Source organism: Dermacentor andersoni, chromosome 3, assembly GCF_023375885.2.
Source record: "Dermacentor andersoni chromosome 3, qqDerAnde1_hic_scaffold, whole genome shotgun sequence".
In the NCBI taxonomy this organism is placed as follows: domain Eukaryota; kingdom Metazoa; phylum Arthropoda; class Arachnida; order Ixodida; family Ixodidae; genus Dermacentor; species Dermacentor andersoni.
In genome coordinates, this window is record NC_092816.1 from 99,308,163 (window position 1) to 99,333,468 (window position 25,306).

The following is a 25,306-nucleotide window of genomic DNA, read 5'->3' on the forward strand; positions in this document are numbered from 1 at the left end:
TAAATGTGACTAAGGATTCATCATCATCATCATCATCTTCTTCTTCTTCAGCTGGTTGCGGCCACTGCAGGGCAAAGGCCTCTCCCACACTTCTCCAACTTCCTCGGTCATGTACTAATTGTGGCCATGACGTCCCTGCAAAGTTCTTAATCTCATCCGCCCACCTAACCTTCTGCCTCCCCCTGCTACGCTTCCCGTCTCTTGGAACCCAGTCCGTAACCCTTAATGTCCATCGGTTATCTTCCCTCCTCATTACATGTCCTGCCCATGCCCCATTTCTTTTTCTTGATTTCAACTAAGATGTCATTAATTCGAGTTTGTTCCCTCACCCAATCTGCTCTTTTCTTATCCCTTAACGTTACACCTATCATTCTTTTTTCCATAGCTCGTTTCATCGTCCTCAACTTAAGTAGAACCCTTTTCGTAAGCCTCCAGGTTTCTGCCCCGTACGTGAGTACTTGTAAGACACAGCTGTTACACACTTTTCTCTTCAGGGATAACGGCAACCTGCTGTTCACGATGTGAGAATGCCTGCCAAACGCACCCCTGCCCATTCTTATTCTTGTGATTATTTCAGTCTCATGATCCGGATCCGCGGTCACTACCTGCCCTAAGTAGATGTATTCATTTACCACTTCCAGTGCCTCGCTACCTATCGTAAACTGCTGTTCTCTTCCGGCACCGTTAAACATTACTTTAATTTTCTGCAGATTAATTTTTAGACCCACTCTCCTGCTTTGATTCTCCAGGTCAGTGAGCATATATTGCAATTGGTCCCCTGAGTTACTAATCAAGGCAATATCATCAGCGAATCGCAAGTGACTAAGGTATTCTCCATTAACTGTTGTCCCCAATTCTTCCCAATCCAGGTCTCTGAATACCTCCTGTAAACACGCTGTGAATAGCATTAGAGAGATCGTATCTCCCTGCCTGACGCCTTTCTTTATTGGGATTTTCTTGCTTTCATTATGGAGGAATACGGTGGCTGTGGAGCGGCTATAGATATATTTCAGTATTTTTGCATATGGCTCGTCTACACCCTGATTCCGCAATGCCTCCATGACTGCTGAGGTTTTGACAGAATCAAACGCTTTCTCGTAATCAACGAAAGCTATATACAAGGGTTGGTTATATTCCGCACATTTCTCTATCACTTGATTGATAGTGTGAATATGGTCTATTGTTGAGTAGCCTTTACGTAATCCTGCCTGGTCCTTTGCTTGGCAGAAGTCTAAGGTGTTCCTGATTCTATTTGCGATTACCATAGTAAATATTTTGTAGGCAACGGACAGTAAGCTGATCGGTCTATAATTTTTCAAATCCTTGGCGTCCCCTTTCTTATGGATTAGGATTATGTTGGCGTTTTTCCAAGGTTCCGGTACGCTCGAAGTCATGAGGCATTGGGTATACAGGGTGGCCAGTTTTTCTAGAACAATCTGCCCACCAACCTTGAACAAATCTGCTGTTACCTGATCCTCCGCAGCTGCTTTTCCCCTTTGCATAGCTCCCAAGGCTTTCTGTATTTCTTCCGGCGTTACTTGTGGGATTTAAAATTCCTCTGGACTATTCTCTCTTCCATTATCGTCGTAGGTGCCACTGGTACTGTATAAAGTTCTATAGAACTCCTCAGCCACTTGAACTATCTCATCCATATTAGTAATGATATTGCCGGATTTGTCTCTTAACGCATACATGTGATTCTTGCCAATTCCTAGTTTCTTATTCACTGCTTTTAGTCTTCCTCCGTTCCTGAGAGCATGTTCAATTCTATCCATATTATACTTCCTTATGTCAGCTGTCTTACGCTTATTGATTAACTTCGAAAGTTCTACTAGTTCTATTATAACTGTAGGGTTAGAGGCTTTCATAATTACATTCATCATACATACTCAGGATTGTTGCTCCACTATGTGCCGCAAATGATCCAAACTGCAATAATTTCTATATACATATGTTCTTGCTTCTTCGATATATGCGTAAGGTTAGTAAAACACTTAGGCCTGTATACGTAAAAATAAATAACTTTATTTCTTGAGAAGGAAGAGGATGAACGTCATTTCTGAAAGGAAAAAGGAAAATGAACCATTAGAATCAAGAAGGCGCTGAGCTCCCTTCCATACTTCACTGCAACTGTATTTTGTTAAACAGGCATGAAGCGAGAGGTTCCTGCGTATTTGAAATTGCGAGTAAGTGTAGCTCTCATGCGAAAAAGCTATAGCGTTTATGAATGTTAGTGAGGTCTTTGATACAAGTACATTTTATTCCGGCTAGCAATTACGGCGAATGGATCACCATGCCACGCGCTCCATGATGTTCGAACATCCCGGCTAGTGAGCACCGTAGACCTCGCTCGTGACGTTGACGTGACTACCAATGAAATGAAAGAGCGCTGCCCATACAAAAGGAAAAAAAATATCTGTCAGCGTTGCAATTGATATCGTTAAAGACAACAGAAATCTCTTTTCGACTCAACGTACGACATTCAAGATCAGCCGTGAAATACCTTTTTTTTCCTTCAGGTGAGCCGTTCAGCATCCTGGTGCAAGTGCAGTTCCTAAAGAAGGCTCTTATCAATTTCCGCTTCAGTTGTTTGTCAGTGACTTACTTGTGTCTGTGAAATACTTTGTGAAAGTGTGCAAAGGCAACCAACTGGGCCCCTACTTTGCGTATTTGAACAGTTCGAGAAGTGTTCAATAGTAATAAATCAGCCTTCACATTAAGAATAAGTTTTTCTTCCTTAGTGCGGAACGTTGTAGTGCCATTGACAGTTACCAGTCTATCTCTGCCTATGTACAGTCCATCGTACTGTACAATAACGCCGTCATCGTGTCGTAATCGCAATGATTATCGGCGCACGTATTTCTCAATGGGTGCTTTTTTAGGCGAAAATAATTGCTCAGCAGCTGTCCCAAGTGTGAGACCGCGTTGCCGGCTATGTTTTTGCCCTAACCATTGAAGTTTATGAAGTCAACTTACACTTCTTGCGAAGGAGAGCGCCATAATGGAATGGAGTGCCAAGACCATAGCCGTAGTTGAGGCCGTAGCCGAGAAGGCCGTGACCATAACCGTAGTGACCAGCACCGTAGCCGAGGGTGCCAACGCCATAGCCGTAGTAAGCTGGGGCAGCGTGGTAGGCCGCGAAGGCAGGGGCAGCATGGGCCACAGTAGCGACAGCTGGGGCGTGATGGATGGCGGTGGTAGCAAGAGCTGGGGCAGCGTGGACGGCAGTGACAGCTGGGGCGGCGTGGTAGGTGGCAACAGCTGGGGCGGCGATAGCGGTAGCCACTGGAGCAGCGGCGTAGGTGGCGACTGGAGCGGCATGGGCGATGTTGGCGACTGGAGCGGCGGCGAATGTAGCGACTGGAGCAGCGTGGGCGACGGTAGCGACTGGGGCAGCGTGGGCAACTGTGGCCACAGCAGGCGCAGCAGCCAGGCCGAGGCCGTAACCGCCATGCGCGACGCCAAAGCCAGCGTGGCCAACGAAACCAGCGAAGGCGCTGGTGGCCAATGCAAAGAAGATGCAAGCGCGAATCTGGAAGGCAATGGCAGAGCAATATGTGCACCGAGAGGCAATATGGAAAACGTTTGCTGTTACCGATAAGTTATACGAGAACCATAGCATTTTTCGATCATTTATGCTGCAGACAATCCTAAAATTGTTGGTTTCATTTTAGACACCGCTGTTGATAGGTTTCAACTGTCATGAGACCTGATACCACGCCGAATGTAATCAGAAGCGACGAAAGAATTTAGAGTTCAAATTATGTGTTGCATTGTTGACTGAATGAAGCTGTACAGAAAATGCCGTTTTTTTGCCAATTCATTTAGTGTAATCAGCTGTTACATGCTGTATGACATACAGTCTAAACCTATATGCGAAATACGGCACTTGGAGACATTGCAGATTAGCATAATTACTATTGCTAACAAGACTCTTGCACCATAAAATGCTATTTCACCTTAGTTTACTTCGCACGATTACAGCCTTGGTCGACTGCAGCTTCTTAAGTTCCATACTCTAAGAAAGCTGCGAGTGATGGCAGCTTCTTCCATAATAAAAGCTTGTGTCGTATTCAATTTCATATTCGAAAGATGTTCCCTATACGAAGAGTGCGGTCACTATGGCTGGATACATTCTGAGAAAACGGTCTCTACCAAGGTATACAAGTGCCCTGAGGAAGGTAATGAAATACGCCATCTTTCTTTGGATAAATTATTGATAGACACGATGGTTGCACGCACTTTGTTGTGTCCTACAATATACATGAAAATGAAAGGTCCGTTAAGCCTCGCTATACAGAAAGAAATCTGTCTCACCATGTTTCTTCCGAAGCTGCTGCTGAACGAACTGCTACTCGAGTACAATGGTTCACCGCGTTTTATACAAAGCGTAGGGTGTGGCGAGATCTCTTTATGAGCGCCGAAAGAGAAAGAACTACCATTTTGCATGCGCAGAGTAGAAGTTCATGCTGAGTTAAGTGAGCTAACTATCCGCCATAGTTAAGCTTCGACAAGACTTTATGATGGCACGCAGAGGATGTGAATTGACAAAAAAAGTTGTAGGAACGAAGATGATATCTGCTGCAAAGCACGCCCCGGGAAAGGTGTGCATTCGAAGGATTAGTTAAGCTTACTGAAAATCACGTATGGCTACTTAAAACTGGTGTAATAAAACGTCCGGTTGGTCGCTCATTGCTTTTAATGTATGTATCGACAAGCGAACTGCCCGAGAGAATAAATTAGCTGAAAACTGAAAATATGAGAGAAACATGTCACGTACCGGTTTCGCTCACGGTTCTCGCATCTTAGCAGGCATGTGAACGCTCTATAAGAAAGATATAAGATCTTTATCTTACCGTGCGGGAGAGAACTACATCATAGAAAATTTATTTTAGGGGCCCCGAATAACCGGAATTGGAAGGCTACAGTTGGCGTCCATGAAAGAAGGAATTCCGTAACCTTGGATGAAATTACTTGCGTGAAGATAACCGTTGATTAATTTGAATGCGTTTTCGTGATTTTTTAAAATTAGAAATGCTTATACGTTCCCCTTCGCTTGCAAGGTTAGCACAGCTTAAAGGCAATGAACAACACCTCATTTCTGATTTTCATGTTTAACCATGCTTCTAAAGAGCGGCAGGAACACCTAAAAATCTTATGCTGGATTTCTCGATAGCTGTCGCAGGCTCACCATAGAATAAAAACAGCACTCTAGTGTGCTTGCAAAATGCTGCTGCGGTAAAGGCAATATTCCTATCAAGTGGGCGAACATTACTAACTGTAACAGCAACGCCAAAGATTAACATGTCATATGTATAATCCTTTGCTTACTTTTTGCGTATTTTGTGTTTACGGCGTTGTCAGGAACAACAAACAAACGGCAAAGGTCGTGCTACAATTTAGCAAGGATAGCGCAGAACATAGGAAACTGCAATTGCATGTCTTTATTCTCTATCAATTCTCATATCAGACTTTTCCTGTAGGAAACCAAGCATCAGAAAAAGTACAGGCGCAATAGTTATAAATTAATATTCAGGAAATCTCGTATTCTTTTTTTACTTTTGCCACATTTCCTAGCCCGATACCTTGACTATGCCCATGAGTAATAGAATCAGATTAAGGCTGTCGTGTCCACAGGGTTAGGTTTGTGAGCTGTGCAATAACGTCGAGGAGGTCTCCGATGTGGACAGCAGGCGCTAGTAGTACGCCAGACGCAGTTCAATATCACTTTGACACAAAGAGTACAGCTATGTTTTCTTTAAATGCAAATGAAGGGCATGAATTCTAGGTGAACATTGTTGCTACAGCGAAGCTGTATATGGCTCGGTTCTCGATCATTTTTATATTTACGGCAAATTGTTTACCTTTACATACGAGCATACGGAAAAAAGAAGGCAGCAGTTTTAAAACTTAAGCCCAAGTTAAGCGAAACCCATGTGGGCTAGGCGTATTCCCCACGGGAACAAAAAGAGCACCAACAATATCAATCGGCTCACTTTAGGATAATTAAGAGGAACATTGCAAAACTGTTTGGAATCCGCGCTCGGGCAGTCTTGTATTCACAATGTTGAAGCTAGTTTTTATTGCAATTGGGGAGGCCTTTTTCAGTATAGATAGGCCAGATGGTGTGATGCATCAGTGACCGACTCAGGCAGCACGCAAGAAATCTAGCTAATAAGGAGAATATACATGTCGCTGACCATTTGAGCAGTCCTACCTGTGAACCACGTTTCCGTAGCGTGAAAATCCTAGGCAAGAGCAAGAAAGAAACATCTCGTAAAACGTTAAAGACATGTTTTTTTCGGAAAAGCAGGTCAGGATTGTGTAAGCGGAGCATCGATTGCACACTACAATTGCAGAAATCAAGTTCCTTTTGCGCCTGGTTAGTCAATTCTTGTTTGACAAATTAAATTTTTTCTTGTACCGGTGCGTCTGGGCAGCTTGTGGATATATATACCTGTAGGTCTGGCTTCAATAAAATCAGTTCTTAGTTTGCGCCTGTGTTCGTTTTTCTTTTGCTTGGGGTGTTGCAAAATGGTCCTGATGTCAAGATACCAACTAGCGCAAAATTCAACTCTTAAAGTTTTCTGACTAATGCACAATGTACTCTGCATGAAACCGTATGATTAGTGTCCCTTATTGTCATGTGACTACCATATTAGCCAAAAGAAAGGTACTCCCTAGAACACCTCACCTAATCAGCTCATCGTTAATCAGTTAACCTTAATATATTCAAATGAAATAAATGCTGAGGTAAAATTTTGCGAAGAATAAGTACTATGAAATACTGCTCCCTAAGCTAGAAACTGACGCCAGGAAGGTATGTGGATGAAGCAAAAAATTTTACACCACAGAAAAACCAGGCCTCACAGCTACGCATAGCCACAAGTGGAGGTGATGTATTAAGTGGCAAAGCAGCCACCGAGTTGAAAGAGTATTTTGTTATAGTGCAGACTAAACTGACGATAACATATCAGTGCCTTCTTGTGTCCTGAATGATTTCAATTTCATCAGTTATATAATACAGGCCACAGCCTGTATTTGCATTGGCGCAGTCAAAAATAGGAATTTGTGGAAAAGATGCAGGTTGTGTTCAAAGAGGGACGAAGCGCTATCGAGTGCTACAAAGCAAGTGATGAATAACATGGCGGGCCACTGGAGGATGCCCCTATGCCTGATGTTCTATGGAACGTTTAATGCGCTTCCGGGTTTATGGCTGACGACTACGTCACTAAAGGTACAGTTCCTGCCTTCTTTAAAAGGACCCATCTTAACTCATGAAACTCAGCCACTTGTAACTCCGCCAGGCAGTAATATAACTTGTATGAACGCACTGCTTGACCTTCGGAAATGCCAGATAAAGCAACAGCAGCAGCTGGGAGATCTTGTTATGTGGTCAAGATCTGGAAGCAAGAGAGAGAGTAGTCTTTCTCAAAACCACACATAATTGATGAAAATTCGTCCGGTGTACATACCTGGCTTCCTTTTTATGAGTGTGCTTGCTCCAGGAACCAATGATCGACTGACGAGGATCGCATACGGAACATGCCGGCATTTCTGTGTGGCAAAACAAGAAAATGGTACGATCTTTATTTAACCTCACAGTTGAATGAACAATAGAATGAGTGGAAGGAGAGTTTCTCTCTAACATTCAATAGGAGTCCCATGGAACTCTGGAATAATACCATATTTTACAGACGGAAAACAATAAACATCAGAGAGTATGTGTTGGAAAAGTGGCATTTAATTTGTAAAACCTTGCGGAAACTTCCAGACTCGCCAGTTATTGCCCTAGTTATACACGGTATGAACAGACAGTGCCAGAAGGAAGTTCTAGCTAGGTCACCAAGCACAATTGACCAACTTCTTTAGTCACTGGCGTACGTTATGACGACAGATATTAAAGTGCAATCAAAAGAGACAAGAGTCACAACTCTAGACCAAGCGACAAGAAAGGCGAGGCTCGGTACTTAATAACAATCCATAGCTCCAAAAGTCCAAGCACCACAGAATCTCACCAATATGTTTATAAACGGTGTTTCTTGTTAAATCAAGCGTTCTGACAGCACTGATGCTTGCAAAGAACTGAATCATATCAGCGTTAATTGACACTGGTGCTTCCTTGAGCCTAATTAATGAAACTATTGTGGAGTCAACCAGCGTCATATCTGGAAAGCATATCCGTGTGTGTAGCTTCAATGGTTAATCTGAAAATTACCATAGACAACAGCCGCTCTTGAGTTCGAACGCCAGAAGTTCACGGTGGAAGTGCTCGTCGTGTGAGCTGTGAATTTCGCCTTTCTTTTGTCATCACCTGATATGAAGAACATGAAGGTTAACGTACTATGGAATGACAAGCTGACTATTGGACAACCTGAGCAAGATATGTGGATGACGGAAAAACCAGATGAGCGAAAGCCATCATGCACGGAGGATGTGCCACTGAAGCTCCCCGAGCTAATCCGTATTGGGCCATATCCCGGAGCCCCAACCGCGATTGAGGTGCCGTTATTGTTTCGCGATAGCACAGTCGTCAGAAAAAGAGCCGTATAGCCTCAGCCATCAAAAGAAAGCATGGCTAGGGCAAGAACTTCGGGGCATGTTAGAAGCAGAAATCCTTGGCTATCCACATCCTGCTTTGCTTCGCTTGTTACGAATGTACCGAAGGAAGGATCATTCCTACTGTGCACTGATTACCGAATAATCAACAACCAGACCGATCTTTTTCGATACCTGATGCCTAGGATAGATGAAATCATTGACGAGACTGGAGGGTGCGAATGGAATGATGAATAAAATAAAAAGTTTGTGGCATTTGTCACACCATTCGACATCTACGGGTATAATCGGTTGCCATTTGGCTGAAGAATTCGGCGTCGTGGTTCCACAAGATTGTGAACGAAACGCCGGCAAATTCATTGGAAAATTTTGCAGTGTATATGCGAATGATATTATTGTCTACTCCAGGTCAAAAGAAAACCACGAGGAGCATTTGAGTAACGTACTTGAGGCACTAAGCCCCGACAAACTTAAAGTTATCATGAATAAAAGCGAGTTCTTTGAAACAAGGTGGTTTTCCTTGGAAGGGTGTTTGACGGTGAAACGAAAAGCACCAATGAAGGGAGTGTTTAACACATCAACAAAATGGTGAAACCGTATCAGGTTCATTCCCTCCGAGTAGTTTTGGGACTGGCGGGGCATTTCTTTGCGTTCATAAGAAACTATGAGAGAAAAACCTAATGTCTCAACGCAGTGACCCAAAGGGACGTGCCATTTGTGGTCAGAAGAGTCTGAGAATAGCTATACCGAACTTGTCCGCATCATATAATCGGACCCTGTATAATGCTCCCCGACTTCACGTTGCCGTCTGAGCTCTATACCGACGCATCTTATTATGGAGTACCCGCCATATTCTACTAGCATGAGGCTACAAAGCACCAGGGAAAGGAGCTGCGGGTAGTATACTCTTCCACTTTCGCGAAGGCGCAAGGTACTTATGAAACTATGAAGAAGGAAGCACTGGCGGTGGTGTTAGCATTGAGATACTTCAGAAGCTACCCGGAATGCAACCATTGAAGCTGTTCACAGAAACACAGGCGCTGACATACCTGTTTGAGCTATCGCAGCCGAAGGGCAGAATAGCTCGATGGGTTAGTGCAATACAAGAATTCAGCTTTGACGTCATACATCGTCCGGGACAGAAACATCCACGTGTCGATGCCATTTCTCGGCTGTACGTGCCGCATGAAAACCCAAATAGAAATATAAACCGGTTACAGCTTTGGGAAGGCACACGGGAGGTGGAAGTAAAGAATGGCAGATTATATGTCCTGTAGACCAAAGTGCCAGCAGTCACGAAGCTTTACCACACTAGTCCCGAGTCAGGAAGAGACGACGGATTCTGAAAGACATACCACAAAATATCCCAACGTTTATCTTGCAAAAACATTAAAGAAGACATCACGAATCACCTGAAGGCTTGTCATCAGTGTGAGCTTGTTAAAGCCAAGTACAAGCCTAGGGGCAACAGGATGGCCTTGCCAGAGTATTCCGATAACCCCTTCGAGATTGGTCATCTTGATTTTGCTGAAATCAAAAAGAAGGGGGAGGGAGTTAGGAGGACGCAGGCATTGCTTCTCGCTGTCGACGACTGCAAGAGTTTTGTCTCCGCCAAAGCTGGAAAGGAGGACACAAACTGCGTCTTATCATCGATGGAATAAGAACTCTTCAAGAATGTCGGAGCCGTCGTCGCAGACAATAGCCCATCTTTTAAAAGCGAAAAAAAGTTTGAGCGGAGAAAAGAATTATCAGCCTTCGCTTTCCACCACCTTACCATCCCGAAGCGAATTCCCTTGCAGAGCGACTGATGAAGGACTTTAAGATGTACCTACGATTATACCCCAAATTTAAAGGCGGCTGGAAATGCCCTTTGGAAGCCGCCATCGCACATCACAGAAGATCACATACAGCAGGCCTGAGATGCGCCCCACATGTTGCGACATTTGGCACGAGCCCATGGCTGCTAGCGGACCACGAATTGAGTTTAGAGAAACAAATCGACCAAAAGGAACATCCCGAAACTTCTCATCAGCGACAAAATATAGAGCGACTATATAAGAAAAGTTTTTACCACAGACACCGCACAAAGATGCCGGATATTAAACTAGATTTGTGGATTCTGGTCCGATAGGGACTTGATTCGAACATGCCGTTTACAGGACCTTCTATGTCGTCAAGTCAGCTAGAGAACGAGGACTGCTGAAGACAATATACTACCAAGGATCCACTCAAAAATATTAAAAGGCTTCAATTGGGAATGTGCTACCTGCTACAGATGCTGCAGGTAGCCGAGATGAAAACCAGACTCGCACCGGCACTGATGACCAAGCCCCTTACTACCCGTGCTTGCGTCGTACATTTCCCCTTCCTGTTGCTTCTTCGCTCCCTCTCTCTTACCTGACCTGTATCTTCTCAAGCTGAAAATAAAGAGACGCTTATTTGCCGGGCGACGCTGGCCGCTGGCCGCTGGCCGCTGGCCGCGAACGCAACAGTGGCGACGAGTACGGACCTCAAGCAAGAAGGTTCTGCGCAGAATAGCGGCAACAGTACGAGCTACCGGATATATACCATGAGATAGGTAAGTGGGAAGTTTACCTTGTGATAGTTGAAGCGTACATTGAGGCAAACAGTATCTCTGAAGATAAACAAAAAAGGGCCTTGCTCATAGCCTCTTTGAGCACAAAGGCAGTCGCAGTGCTAGTGGGAAAGTAGCACCGTTGAAGCCCAATTCCTTAAGGTACGAGAATGTAGTGGGTAGGCTAAACAGGTACTACAATCCAACACCCAACGAAAGTTCGGAGAGTTACGAGTTTTTCAACCGTAATCAGAAGGAAGAGGAGTCAGTTCAGGTATTTATTGGGGCTATAAGAGAAATAGCGCGCAACAGCAATTTCTCGTCACTGTTGGACAGAATGATCAGAGACCGCATTGTATGTGGCGTCAGGTCGAAGAACTTGCAAAAACAGCTCCTGGCGACGAAAGACCTTTCGTTAAAAAAAGCAGAGGCTCTCACATTATTTCCTGAAAGTGCGGAACTTGACGGTCAAGGCATGACTGGAAACCCGATAGAACCAAATGTATACACGATAACTTACCGTAACCAGTCTACTACAAGAAAGGTGATGTTTTGCGCCCAGAAACAGTGCCGGTGTTGTGGCAACTACGGCCACGTGACCACAGCTTGACGCCTAGACAAGCGCCGATGTTTCTGCCGTGGGCAGCAGGGTCACGTAGCAAAAATGTGCGCTTCAAAAGACTGCGTAAGCAGAGCTATGGCAGTAAAGGCGCAAACAATAGACTACACCGAAGGCAGCGATAGCTGTCTTCGGTGTAGTCTATTGTCTGCCTTTCGGCGTCTACCTATCGTCTACCTTTCGGCGTCGCGTCCGCATCACCCATATTTCTGCGAACGATTGAATCCGTGGTGCAAGGGTTGGTGGGGGTTCAAAAATATCTGGATAATGTGCTGATAGCGGACAAGAAAGACAACGAAGCGAATTTGCCGGCCGTGCGGCGCCGGCTCAGTAAAAGTGGCATCAAGCTGTGCGCAAGCAAGTGCCGCTTCATTGAGCAAGCGGTACAGTACCTCGGTCACCGCGTTGATGCCGGCGGATTGCACCCAGTCGAAAAGAATTATTCATGTGGCTAGGTTGGCGCCTTCATCTCGAACCATCACAGGATTGCGAGCTTTCCTGGGCCTAATTACCTTCTGCAACAAGTTTCTGCCGAACCTGTCCACGTTACTTGCACCCCCACACCTGTACAAGGTATTGGTAAAAGCCGCGAAGTGGTTATGGGGTACAAAAGGTAAGGCAGTTTCAAGGCGCCAAAAGCTCTTTGTGGACAGTGCCAGTGCTGACTCATTTCGATCCGCAGCAAGATTTGCTATTGGAATGTGAGAGGTCACCACATGGTATTGGCGCCCTCCTTTTTAATCGCACAGACGGTGAAAATAGGCCGATTGGATTTCTGTCTAGAGTACTGATTCCGACCGATAGCCGGTACTCACACATCGAGCGTGAAGCTTTAGCGTTGGTGTACGGTGTCTCGCGCTTCAGCGACTCCCTTCTTGGCAGAGAATTCACTTTGGTAACCGACCATAGGGCCCTGCTTGGCCTCCTGGGAAAGGATTACCAGATGGCCATAATGGCCGCAGCATGGATACCAAGATCATGGATCATGGATACAAACTGGTGTTCTCTTCCCAGACTGTTAAACATTACTTCAGTTTTCTTCAGATTAATTTTAGATCCAACCTTCTGCTTTGCCTTTCCAGGTCAGTGAGCATGCGTTGCAATTGGTTGCCTGAGTTATTGAGCGAGGCAATATCATCAGCGAATCGCAAATTGCTAAGGTATTCTCCATTAACTCTAATCCCCAATTCTTCCCAATCCAGATTTCTGAATACCTCCCATAAACACACTATGAATAGCATTGGAGAGATCGTATCTCCCTGCCTGACGCCCTCCATTATTGGGATTTTGTGACTTTCTTTATGGAGGACTACGGTGGGCTGTGGAGCCACAATAGATATCTTTCAGTATTTTTACATACCGCTCGTCTACACCCTGATTCCGTAATGCCCCCATGACTGCGGAGGTTTAGGCTGAATCAAACTCTTTCTCGTAATCAATGAAAGCTATATATATAAGGATTCGTTATATTCCGCACATTTCTCTATCACATGATTCATAGTGTGAATGTGGTCAATTGTTGCGTAGCCTTTACGGAATCCTGCCTGCTCCTTTGGTTGACAGAAGTCTAAGGTGTTCCTCATTCTATTTGCGATTACCTTAGTGAATACTTTGTAGGTAATGGACAGTAAGTTGATCGGTCTCTAGTTTTTCAAGTCATTGGCGTCCCCTTTCTTATGAATCAAGATTATGTTAGTGTTCTTCCATGATTCCGGTGCGCTCGAGGTCATGAGTCATTGCGTATACAGGGTGGCCACTTTTTCTAGAACAATCTGCCCACCATCCTTCAACTAATGTGCTGTTACTGACCCTCCCAAGCTGCCTTCCTCCTTTGCATAGCTCCGAAGGCTTTCTTTACCTCTTCCGGCTTTACTTGTAGGATGTCAAGTTCCTCTAAAATATTCCCTCTTCTATTATCTTCGTGGGTGCCACTGGTACTGTATAAATCTATATAGAACTCCTCCGCCACTTGAACTATCTTACCCATATTAGTAATGCCATTGCCGGCTTTGTCTCATAACGCAAAACATCTGATTCCTGCCTATTTCTGGTTTCTTCTTCATTGTATTTATGCTTCCTCCGTTCCTGAAAGCGTACTCAATTCTATCCATATTACACTTCCTTATGTCAGCTATCTTACGCTTGTTTATTATCTTCTAAAGTTCTGCCAGTTCTATTGTAGCTGTAGGATTAGAGGTTTTCATACATTGGCATTTCTCAATCAGATGTTTCATCTCCTGCGATAGCTTACGGGTATCCTCTCTAACGAAGTTACCACCGACCTCTACTGCACACTCTTTAATGTTGCCGATAAGATTGCCGTGCATTGCTTCTATACTAACATCATCGTCCTAAGTTCAAGCGAAATACCTGTTCTATAGCTTCATCCAAAATTTCTCCATTTTCCTTCTTACCGCTAACTCCTTGATCGGCTTCTGATGTGCCAGTTCCTTCCGTTCCCTCCTCAAGTCTAGGCTAATTCAACATCTTACCGTTCTAGGGTCACTGCAGCGCACCTTGCCGAGCACGTCCACATCTTGTATGATGCCAGGGTTAGCGCAGAGTATGAGGTCTTATTTAGTTTCAAGTCTCGCCATTGGGGCTCCTCCACGTCCACTCTCAGTTATCCCGCTTTCGGAAGAAGCTATTCATTATCCGCAAATTATTCCGTTCTGCAGGCTCTACTAATAAAGTCTCCCCTGCTGTTCCTAGATCCTATGCCATATTCCCCCACTGAGTTCTCTCCAGCCTGCTTCTTGCCTACCCTGGCAACGAGGTCGCCCATCAGTATAGTGTAGTTTGTTTTGACTTTACCCATCGACGATTCCACATCTTCATAGAAGCTTCCGACTTCCTGGTCATCATGACTGGAGGTAGGCGCGTAGACCTGTATGACCTTCAATTTGTACCTCTGATAAGTTTCACAAGACCTGCCAACCTCTCGTTAATGCTATAGAGTTCCTGTACGTTACCAGCTATATTATTATTAATCAGGAATCCGAGTCCTAGTTCTCGTCTCTGCGATAAGCCGCGGTAGCACAGGACGTGTCCACTTTTTAGCACTCTATATGCTTCATTTGTCCTCCTAATCTCAATGAGCCCTATTATGTCCCATTTAATGCCCGCTAATTCCTCTAATAGCACTGCTAGACTCGCCTCACTAGACAACGTTCTAGCGTTAAACGTTGCCAGGTTGAGATTCCAATGGCGGCCTGTCCGGACCCAGAGATTCTTAGCACCCTCTGCTGCGTTACAGGTCTGACCGCCGCCGTGGTCAGTTGCTTCGCAGCCGCTGTGGTCTGAAGGCCGGTGTTTGAGTGTTGTATTCATATAGAAGGTTGTGGCCAAGTTGTGCACCAGGGTGGCTAATCCTGTTCTGGTGAGGGTGTGCGTTACCGGTTCTGGTCACCGGGATCTGGCCACGCTCCAGGGCTGTTTATGCAATTTTATCAACACGCGGATTTTTTTTCAGAAATGCGTGGCACCGGGATTCGGACCACGGTCCTCTTAGACGCGAGGCGGATGCTCTTCCTCTACGCCATTCTTCCAGCGGAGATTCAGCTGACAAAAAACTTTAGCCTTAAAGCCAGCTCAATAGTGGTTCCAGCTCAGCCGTGTTTCGATGGAGGGCGTGAAAACGCGCTTGGACATCTCATAACCTCGGCCAGCTGGCGCTGATGCGTCATTTGATAATCACCACCATCCTGAAAAAAATTATTTTGACCCACGAGCGTGATTTACCTGCGTTCGTAATGGGATCTATTCACGTAAAACACCACGTTCCTTCCCAATTTAACCAGTGTGCTCTCTCCACTCTGCAACTTGCTAACGTAGGACCGACTTGCCAATGAAAGCTAACCAATTGAGCTACCACGGTTCCATTTTCCCATCCACTTTTTTGGGTATTTATGCGTTACTACTAGAATTAACCTTGGGACTGTTAGCCAGCGCCATCACTCACAAACCTTTGTGGCGGATGTAGAACATCCTTTCTGCAGCGGGCGTCACGAGTATGTGATCTTTCTGGGTGAAGGCAATGGTAAATAAACCCGCACGTGCTAGCTGAAGGCATCAATGTTGCCGGATTCGAGACCCTTGTTATGTAAGAATGAGAAGAAAGGGAGTTAAACGAGGGGCCCTATGTTTATTAATCGTATCATCAGAAGGCAACAAAGACACCAAGGAGAACATAGACGAAGACTTCGTGTGACACGAATCAATTCCTATCTTACTGCGATGATCGACGCGGTTTGAAATGCCCTGACGCCGCAGGATGAAATCGTCGTGAAGGGTGGTCTGATTAAAAAAAATTTATGAAATAGTTAAAGACGGGAAATTTTGCGGCGGTTAGCAAGTGCAATAACTGGTGGGTTAGTTATAATTAAGGTTATACTCGCAGCACGGTGATAAGTAGAAAGATTGAAACAGGTAAACATATATTGTAGTAGTTGATGTGGCGTAAAGAGATTATTGTGACTGGGATCGCAAATTGCACATGCATAAGCAAGTTTCTAGCTTATTATACTCTTGTAAAGCTGCAACGTTAAAGTAGTCGGTGCTTTGAAAAAGTTGCGCCGTAAATACCCGAGCATGCGATTAGCATTGTTAATGACGTACGGTATATGAATGGTCCAATTTAAGGTATTTGTAATGTGTACACCAATATATTTATTTATGTGTTACAGCTAGAACTAACCTAGGTAATGTTAGCCAGGGCCACCACTCACAAACCTTGATGGCGGATGACATCCTTTCTGCCGCAGGCGTCACGAGTACGTGATGTTCCAGGGTGAAGGCAACTGGTCAATAAACTCGCACATGCTCGCTGAAGGAATACATGTTGCCGGATTAGATGCCATCGTTATGTAGGAACGAGGAGAACGAGGGTTAACCGAAGGGTCCGGTATTTATTAATCGTATTATGAGAAGCGCGTAATGCGAAGACCTGGGACCGTTCCCCACCTGCGGCAAGTTTTTTCTTCCACTTTCATTGCAAATAATTTATCATTTGTATAATTCATTTAGTAAGTATAAGTAATTCCACTCTCGGACGACGCAACTCAGTCCACGTCCGAGTCATTCCCCAAGTTTCTTGCCAAAAACAATATGAATAAATTTCGAACTGCCCCTTATCAAACCTAAGCCAACGGGCCCACTGAACGCCCGATGCGGACGCAGAAAGGTTACCTCAAGAAGGTTCGGTAATGTAATCTGCATGAGCGGTAGGCGAACGTGCTTTTTAGCCGTCCTACAAAACAAAAAGTCACTGTTTCAGTGTCTCTTAGGATATTAGATCGAGCGTCGATTAGACGCATGCCTTACATATTCTGTAACTTTCTATCTGTTCAAAGGCCGACCAAGGAAGCAACCTTGAACAGGACACTTCTGTTCGGGCTCCTCACTTCAGAGAGCGAGAAAGGCGCTTGCCAGCCACAGTAAGAGAAACGAGTAGATCCCGAATGCGAATCGTTGGAACGGCAGATGTGCTTCACGGCAGCCTGGATCGAGGTCGGCCTCGATGGAGCCCCATGGCAGCACAACCGTCACAAGACAAAGATCAGGCGGCTTATGTTGTAACGCTACAGGATGAAGATGAACTAGGATCCCTCCCTCGGTCAATCTGCATGAGGAAGCCCTGCAGCGGTACTCGCCTTAAGGAGGGAAAAGTGTTGCAAAGCAAAAGTGATAGCCGCGAAAAATAAGAATACCGTCCACCATGAAGACAGGGTGGCGTAACCATACTTGCCATAGTTGCTGGATAACATATTTAATTAGGCTGTCACTGAATAAACGACGATAGGTTTTCCCGTTCTTGCCTGAGCGTCATTGTGCCCGTAATCGCCCGGCCACGTTCCCTAGGCGTGCGTCTGGGGCTACAGTTGTTGCAATTTTCTATGGATATATGCATCTCAAACTTTCCGTATACAGGAGTAAATTAAAAAGTACATAAAGCAGGGCCCATATTACAAAAAAAAAAAAATATTTAGGCTAGAATTCAGGGGAAGAGCAAATACAGACAAATCCAGATGCAGTATATATTGTAAGCAAAGCAGCCGGACAATTGCTAATATGAGATACAAAAAAAAATATCTACGTCTATTTGGGCACTGGTTACCACTTTACTACACTGAAGCATGAGGGAAACAACGTCAGTAAGTCCGAAATTGCCTTGAAGCTAGCCTCTCGAATGGGAGTTCTGTTAAGCAATACCAAGTGTATGGGTTTTTCTTGGCGCACAGGTTTCGTGTTTTTTAAACAGACAGATTTATTCAGTGTTTTTCTACACCAAAACAAAGCGGGTTTTCGTTTTCTTCTCAAGTTGCCCTGAAAGAACGAATCGTGCCCAGCAGAAATTTTAAATGGCCTGGGCACGGAATCCTCATGGGGTTCGAAAGTTCAGCGCAAATGACGATCATGTCGCTTCTTATAACCTTTCTTTTTAAGTTCTAGGATTCCTCTTTAATTTTTGAAGAAGCTTTGAAATACACGGCGGCCACATTTCGATGGGGGAGAAATGCAAAAAACGCCCGTGTGCTTAGATTTAGGTGCACGTTAAATAACCCAAGTGGTCTAAATTTTCGAAGTCCTCCACTACGGCATGGCTCTTATTCAAATCGAGGTTTCAGCAGGTAAATTCTCAGAGTTATATTTTTATGCTTGAAATACCAGCAGCACAAATGTATCTCTACATTCTCTGAACATGACTACGCATTATTGGTCCACTATAGTTGATCTGAACTACACTACCTTGTATATCCGTATGTTGTTTCTTCTCCGAGATACAGGTAAGGTCAGTAACACATGAAACTGGTGTGCGTAGAAATAAATATGTTTATTTCCTGAGGACTAGGAGGATGGACGTCATTTCTGAAAGAAAAAAGAAAATGAACCGTGAGAATCAAGATGGCGCTGAGGCCCTCCCACACTTCTCTGGAACTGTATTTTTCTACGCAGGCAAAAATTGAGAGGTTGTTTGCGCATTTCAGTTTGCGAGTAAGTGTCGCTCTCATGCGAAAAGGCAAAGCGTTTAAGAATATTAGTGACATTTTTTAGGCAGATGCATTTTTGTCAGCCTCGTCATTACGGCGAAGGGACCACCTTGCCACGCACTGCAATATGTTCGTGCAACACGTCTAGTGAGCGCCATAGACCTCTTTGATGTCGCAGACATGATTGCCAACGAAATTAAAGGGTGATGCCCTTACAAAAAGAATAAAAAAATGTCTGACAACGTTGCCATCCGTACCGTTAACGAAAGCAGAAATCGCTTCTCGACTCAACGTAACACATTCAGGATTAGCCGTGCTATAATTGTTTTTCCTTCAGAAGCGTAGTCGATATTCTAATTGATTGATTCCATGTGGACTTCGTTTACTTATATTGAAGTAAATGCACCCTGGTACAATTTTTCCTAAAATAATGCTTTTCTCAATTTGTGCTTCGATTGGGTATCAGCGCTTTTATTATGTCTGTGAAGCACTTCGTGAAAGTGTAGATGTGAAGAGTCACTGGCTGGCACCCTTCATCGCGTGTTTTATTGTTTGCAGAAGTGTTGGAAAGTAATAAATCAGCCTTCACACTATGAATATGTTATTTTTTTCATAGGGTGTGAAACTGTAGTGGCATTGACAGCTACCACTTTATCTCTTTCTATGTACACTTCATTGCACACTGCTCTCAAGCCGTCATTTTGTCCTAATCACAATCAGTATAGGCGAACGTATTTCTCAATGTGCCCTTTTTGCTGCATAAATTCTCGCCAGCTCTCCCAAGTGCGAGAGCGGATTGCCAGCTGTGCAGTTTCCCTAACCATTGAAGTATTTAAAATCAACTTACACTTCCTGCGGAGGAGAGCACCATAATGGAATGGAGTGCCAAGGCCGTAGCCGTAGTTAAGGCCGTAGCCGAGAAGACCATGACCGTAACCGTAGTGACCAGCACCGTAGCCGAGGGTGCCAACGCCATAGCCGTAGTAAGCTGGGGCAGCGTGGTAGGCAGCGAAGGCAGGGGCAGCATGGGCGACAGTGGCGACAGCTGGGGCGTGGTGGACGGCGGTGGTAGCAAGAGCTGGGGCTGCGTGGACGGCAGTGACAGCTGGAGCGGTGTGGAAGGTGGCGACAGCTGGGGCTGCGTGGTAAGTGGCAACAGCTGGGGCGGCGATAGCGGTAGCCACTGGAGCAGCGGCGTAAGTGGCGACTGGAGCAGCGTGAGCGACGGTGGCGACTGGGGCAGCGTGGGCAACTGTGGCCACAGCTGGCGCAGCAGCCAGGCCGAGGCCGTACCCGCCGTGCGCGACGCCAAAGCCAGCGTGGCCGACGAAACCAGCGAAGGCGCTGGTGGCCAATGCAAGGACGATGCAAGCGCGAATCTGGACAGCAACGGCAGAGCAATATGAGCAGCGCGAGACAATGCGGAAGAACTTTGCGGCTATCGATAAGTAATACTAGGATGTTTGCAGATTCTCGATAGTTTCCATTATTGACAATCCTAAACTTCTTGGTGTCATTTTGAAACCGCAGCTGACAGCTTTCAATCGCCATAAAACCTGATACCATGTCGCATTCAATGAGAAGCGACGGAAGAAGTAGGAGTGCAAGTTACGTGGTTCACCGCTGACTGACTGATGCTGTGCCGAAAACCCCGTTTTCTAACAAATTCGGTTGGTTTAATCAGCCGTTACATGATTTATCACGCGTAATCTAAATCGAAATGCGAAGTACTACACTTTGAGACATTATCGATTACCATTATTACTGTTGCTTCCACGTTTCTTGCACCATAACATGCTATTTGAAGGTTATTATAGTTTACGACGCCTTATTACGGCCTAGCTCGACTGCGATTCCTCATATTCCCTACTCTAAGACAGTCTGGAGAGATGGCACCTTCTCTCATGTTAAAACCTTGTCTCGTTTCAATTTCATATTCGAAAGATGTTCCGCTAAGCCAAGCTTTCTTCCGCTGTGGCTGGATACATTTCAAGAAAACTGACTCTACAAAGGTTTACAAGGGCTCTGAAGAAGGTAGCCAAGTACGCCATCTTCCTTAGAATGAGTTATTTCCGCACATGATGGTTGCGAACACTTCATGATGGTATACAATGTAGAGAGAAATTACTCGTCGTTATAGCCTTGCTCTACCGAAACAAATCTGTCTTACCATGGTTGTTCCGAAGCTTCTGCTGAAAGAACCTGTTCTCCAGTGCAATGTTCCAGCGCTTTTTATACAAAGTGTTGGGATTGGCGAGATCTGCTCGTGAAGGCCGTAATAGAAAGAGGGAACAATTTGTATCCGCTATTAATTCGTCCACGTGAGAAGTGCGTGCTAAGTAAAATGTATGATGTCTCGCAGCCGTTGTACATTGCAAAAGCAAGTGTATAGGAACGAAGATTATACATGCTGCACAACATCTCGTGACCGAGGCGCGGTTTCGAAGGATTGTTTAACCTGTCCCAAAATCACGTACAGCTGCTTAATACTGGTCCAATAAAACGTTCGCTTAGTCTCTTATTTCTTTTAACGTGCGTAACGACAACGGAACTACCTGGAGGAATAAAATAGTCGAAATCTGAGAATTAGAAGCAGAATATAACGTACCGGTTCCACTGACTCTTTTTGCATCGCACGAGACACGTGCACTCAAAAAGAAAGAGATTAACATTGTTATCTTGGCGTGCGGGAGGGAACTACGTCGTGGAGTGTTCTTTTTAGGCACACTGAATAATCGGAATGGGAGGGCTACAATTTGTGTCCATGAAAGAAAGAATCGCCTAACCTTAGATGAAATTATTTGCGTTAATGTAAATCTTGATTAATTTGTATGCGTAAATTCTCATGTTTTTGTTATAAATGCCTAAACCTGCTTCTCGGCTGGTGCATTTATCGCTCTTAATCACAGAAGAGGCAATGAACGACATTTTGTTTCTGTTTTTTATGTTTTACTAGGCTTCATGCAAGCAGCGGTATTACGCGAAATTTTTATACAGCATCTCTCGATAACTATCGGAGGCTCATAATGTACTAAAAAAAGAGCGCTCTCATGTGCTCGCAAAACGATGCCGTGGTAAAACATTATTTCTGTCAAGTAGGTGAAAATTACTCAACGTCGAGCAACATTAAGTAAAAACAAAGCGCATATTTAATTGTTTGCATCTGTGTCTACGCCTTTGTCAGGAACAACAAACAAAAGTCAAACATGACGCTACACAGGAGCAAGAGCAGCGCTGAACATAGAAAAGTGCATGTCACTTTATCTATCAGTTATACTGCACTTTTAGAAAACGACACACCAGAAAAAAGTATAAGGCACACTACTCATAAATTAACATTCAGGACAGCTCAGTTTTTGCAACCTTTTCCCACCTTTCCCAACTCGATGCGTTGATTATGCCCATGAGCAATAGAGTCAGATTAAGGCCGTCATGTCCAAAGGAATAGGTTTTTGAGATGTGTCATATCGTCGACGAGGTCTCTGATGTTAACCATAGGCGCTGGTTATACGCCAGACACAGTTCAATATCACTTTGTGACAAAGAATACAGCTGTGTTTTATAAATGCACCAGAAGGGCATGAATTGTAGGCGAACATTGTTTTTTAACACGATTTAGCGTAATGGCACAACCACAAAGAAGAGACAAACAAAACACTTCGCAGGCACTACTAACAACTTTACTGATAGCCATTGGTCCACACAACACTCTTTCCAATGTGCCGACGGATGAGTCACAAACGACATGCAACGCAGGGCGTTTGTCATGATCATGCTTTAGGTAAGCGCCAAAACACCCAGCATCATGTCCTCATGCAGCATTGTTTTATGCGGTTTATTGCGTTTGGTACTTTTTAACTGAAACTGTCACACTATCCATTGGCGTTAAGGCAACATCGGTGAAAAGCACTTTCAAAGACGCCGATTTGAACCTCTCTGCGTTCATTTGTTCTACCCGCCGCCGTATCGCAGTGGTTATGACGTTGCACTGCTGATCGCGAGCTAGCAGGTTCAATCCTTGCCCATGCGGCCCGGTTCTGATGAGAGCCGAATGAATAAAATAGTCGTATACGATACTTTGGATGCTGGTTTAAGAACGCCAGTTGGTTAGAAATGAGTCCATCCCTCTATGGCGTGCCTCTTAAGCGAATTGTATTTTTGGTGCTCAAATCTCAAGCTATCTTTTTTTACGTTCCGTGGTTTAACTTTTTCATTTACCTCTTACTTCCTTCATTCATTGTTTTTTACTCTGCTAATCATTTCTCGCAAATTTTGTATGGTCAAATTTGGAGATATGGATTAAGTTTCTTCACAACAAGAACTCGAAGCTCAGCTACAATTATTTACAAGATCCATGTTAGTCAACGAACATGTTCAAACAAGAAATACGGCTTATTATGCTATAAAATATAGCACTCTGAAAGAGCAACGCTGAATACAGACGGGACCATTCCCGTGAATTGTTGCTTTTCTGGCTGTCTTTTGTTTTCGAGCATGCTACTTCGTAATTATGGCACATTGTATGTTTGAACGTAGGTCCCCACTAGCACCTAAATGTGCCCCTCTCTTTTGTCACAGGAACCTTCAAACCTATTTACATGTCTGCATGATCCGCCTAGAAATTGTGCATTCTGTGACTACTTTCCAGAAATAAATCTTGTGTGTGTGAATGTTATTCAAAATAGCTTCTGCCGCGCAAGGGCACAGGGTTGCGGAAAATTTTATACGGATTTTTGGTTAAAACCAATGTAACGCTTAAGCCTAAAGGCGGGTTTTTGTAGTCACATTACTTTAAATAGAGAAATATCTACTGCGGCCGATATCTCGGCTCGTCCACAGTTTAAATCTAGGTTCCATGAGTAAGTACCAGCGACTATATTGTTCTGGTGCATTGTTTCAGCAACTTTCCCTCACAAAGTGCGAACTCAATACAGAGAGCACTATGTTATCTCACGCGGGAAAGCTGGTCGGCATTCAGACATGCACGTAGTTACATGGGTATACAAGTAGCAAGGTGGGTGAGATGGTTCGTAGGTCGGCGGGGAGGCAGGTGCGCTGTTACTGGTGAGCCGTTGTTCTTCGGTCTTTCGGTAGATCGGTGGGTCGGTTGGCTTGCTCCCTGGTAACCGCAGGTTCACGACATATCAAGAAGTATAGAGTTCCGTTCATAACAGTTTGGCATTTCTTTCAGTTTCTACTTTGTGACGTGCTCAGCCCCTGTTGTTACTATTTATAAAGCACTGACTCGAAAAAAACTTTAAAAAAATCAAATCTCGTTGAAATGTTTTAGTTCGCACATGCGAACTGCCAAATGAAACGCAGTTCTTGCCTGTTGAATCAGCTTTGCGTTGCCTATCTTTTCTCTGCTAGAAGATGATAGCTTGCGGAGCGGTCCTCTGTTTGAGTGATGCGCGCATAGCAGTTTTACCCTACGCTCATCAAATGTATTCATTGAGAATATATGTATGAACAACAATAATTTTTATTGCTTTTAAGACAACCCATATCGCGCGAAATAAAAATAATTGCTGTCGTTCTCGCTGGCCTGGGTGCCCAATATGTTGCCCGTTTACTACTTATACACGCCTAATTCCGCATTTAAACAATGTACGGCACTGTACGAAAGTGTGCAAAAATTAGGCAGTACCGCTTAACGCATACTCCCTCTCTGAGCCATAGCAGCAAACAAGTATTATTCACATGAGACCATTTGACTCTGTGAAAAGAAGACATGCAGGCTTTATGTAGATTTTTTTTCATATAAAAATAAGCTCGCATAGCATAAACATGATCGCCCAGGATGCACATGATTAGAGAACTACTGTAAGCGCTAGTCTGATTATTTAAGTGAATTGGGCATGAAAAGCGGTTTGTTTATGTAGTAACACTCTAGCTAAGTATTGCACAGCCATATTTTAAGAAACTGAAAAAAGAAATGCATCGCTTAACACAAAGAGCTGACCAGTGCCTCTATTTTACCTGAAAGCAAACAAAGATTTACAAGTGAAAAATCTTCGCTTTGAATTCAATGATCTCACGTTGTGTGAAAAAGTTGATGTAGTACGTGGTTTCGTTTTCTTTCTTAATTTGCAGCTGCTTTAAGATGCACATGGCAATGAAATGGAATGAAGGCTCATATTGAGCAAGAAAGGGCAGCACAAGAAAGTGATGAAACATTCGTGGCCATGTTATGTTTTCATAACAATCCAATACATAGTACCTTGAGTTTAGGTTTCTGACTAATGTACAATGTGTTCTACATAAAACCGAAAGATTGGAGTTCTCTGTTGTCTCGTCACTGCCCTAGTAGCCGAATAAACGGTACTCCCGTGAACACTGTGAAAGAGAGCAGAGGAACTTGTAGCCAAGAGGCCACAGCGACTCAGCGCCTGTGCCAAGCGTAAAATTGTTCCACAGGAAAACACGCATAGTGGCAAATTGGGCATGCGTTCACATATGCAATTCAAATCAGCAGATCACAGATAATCGTCCATTCCTTCCGCATTGCTCACCATTGTACATACTTTATTAAAGCGCTGTTTGTGTGGAGTAAACGAACCTCGC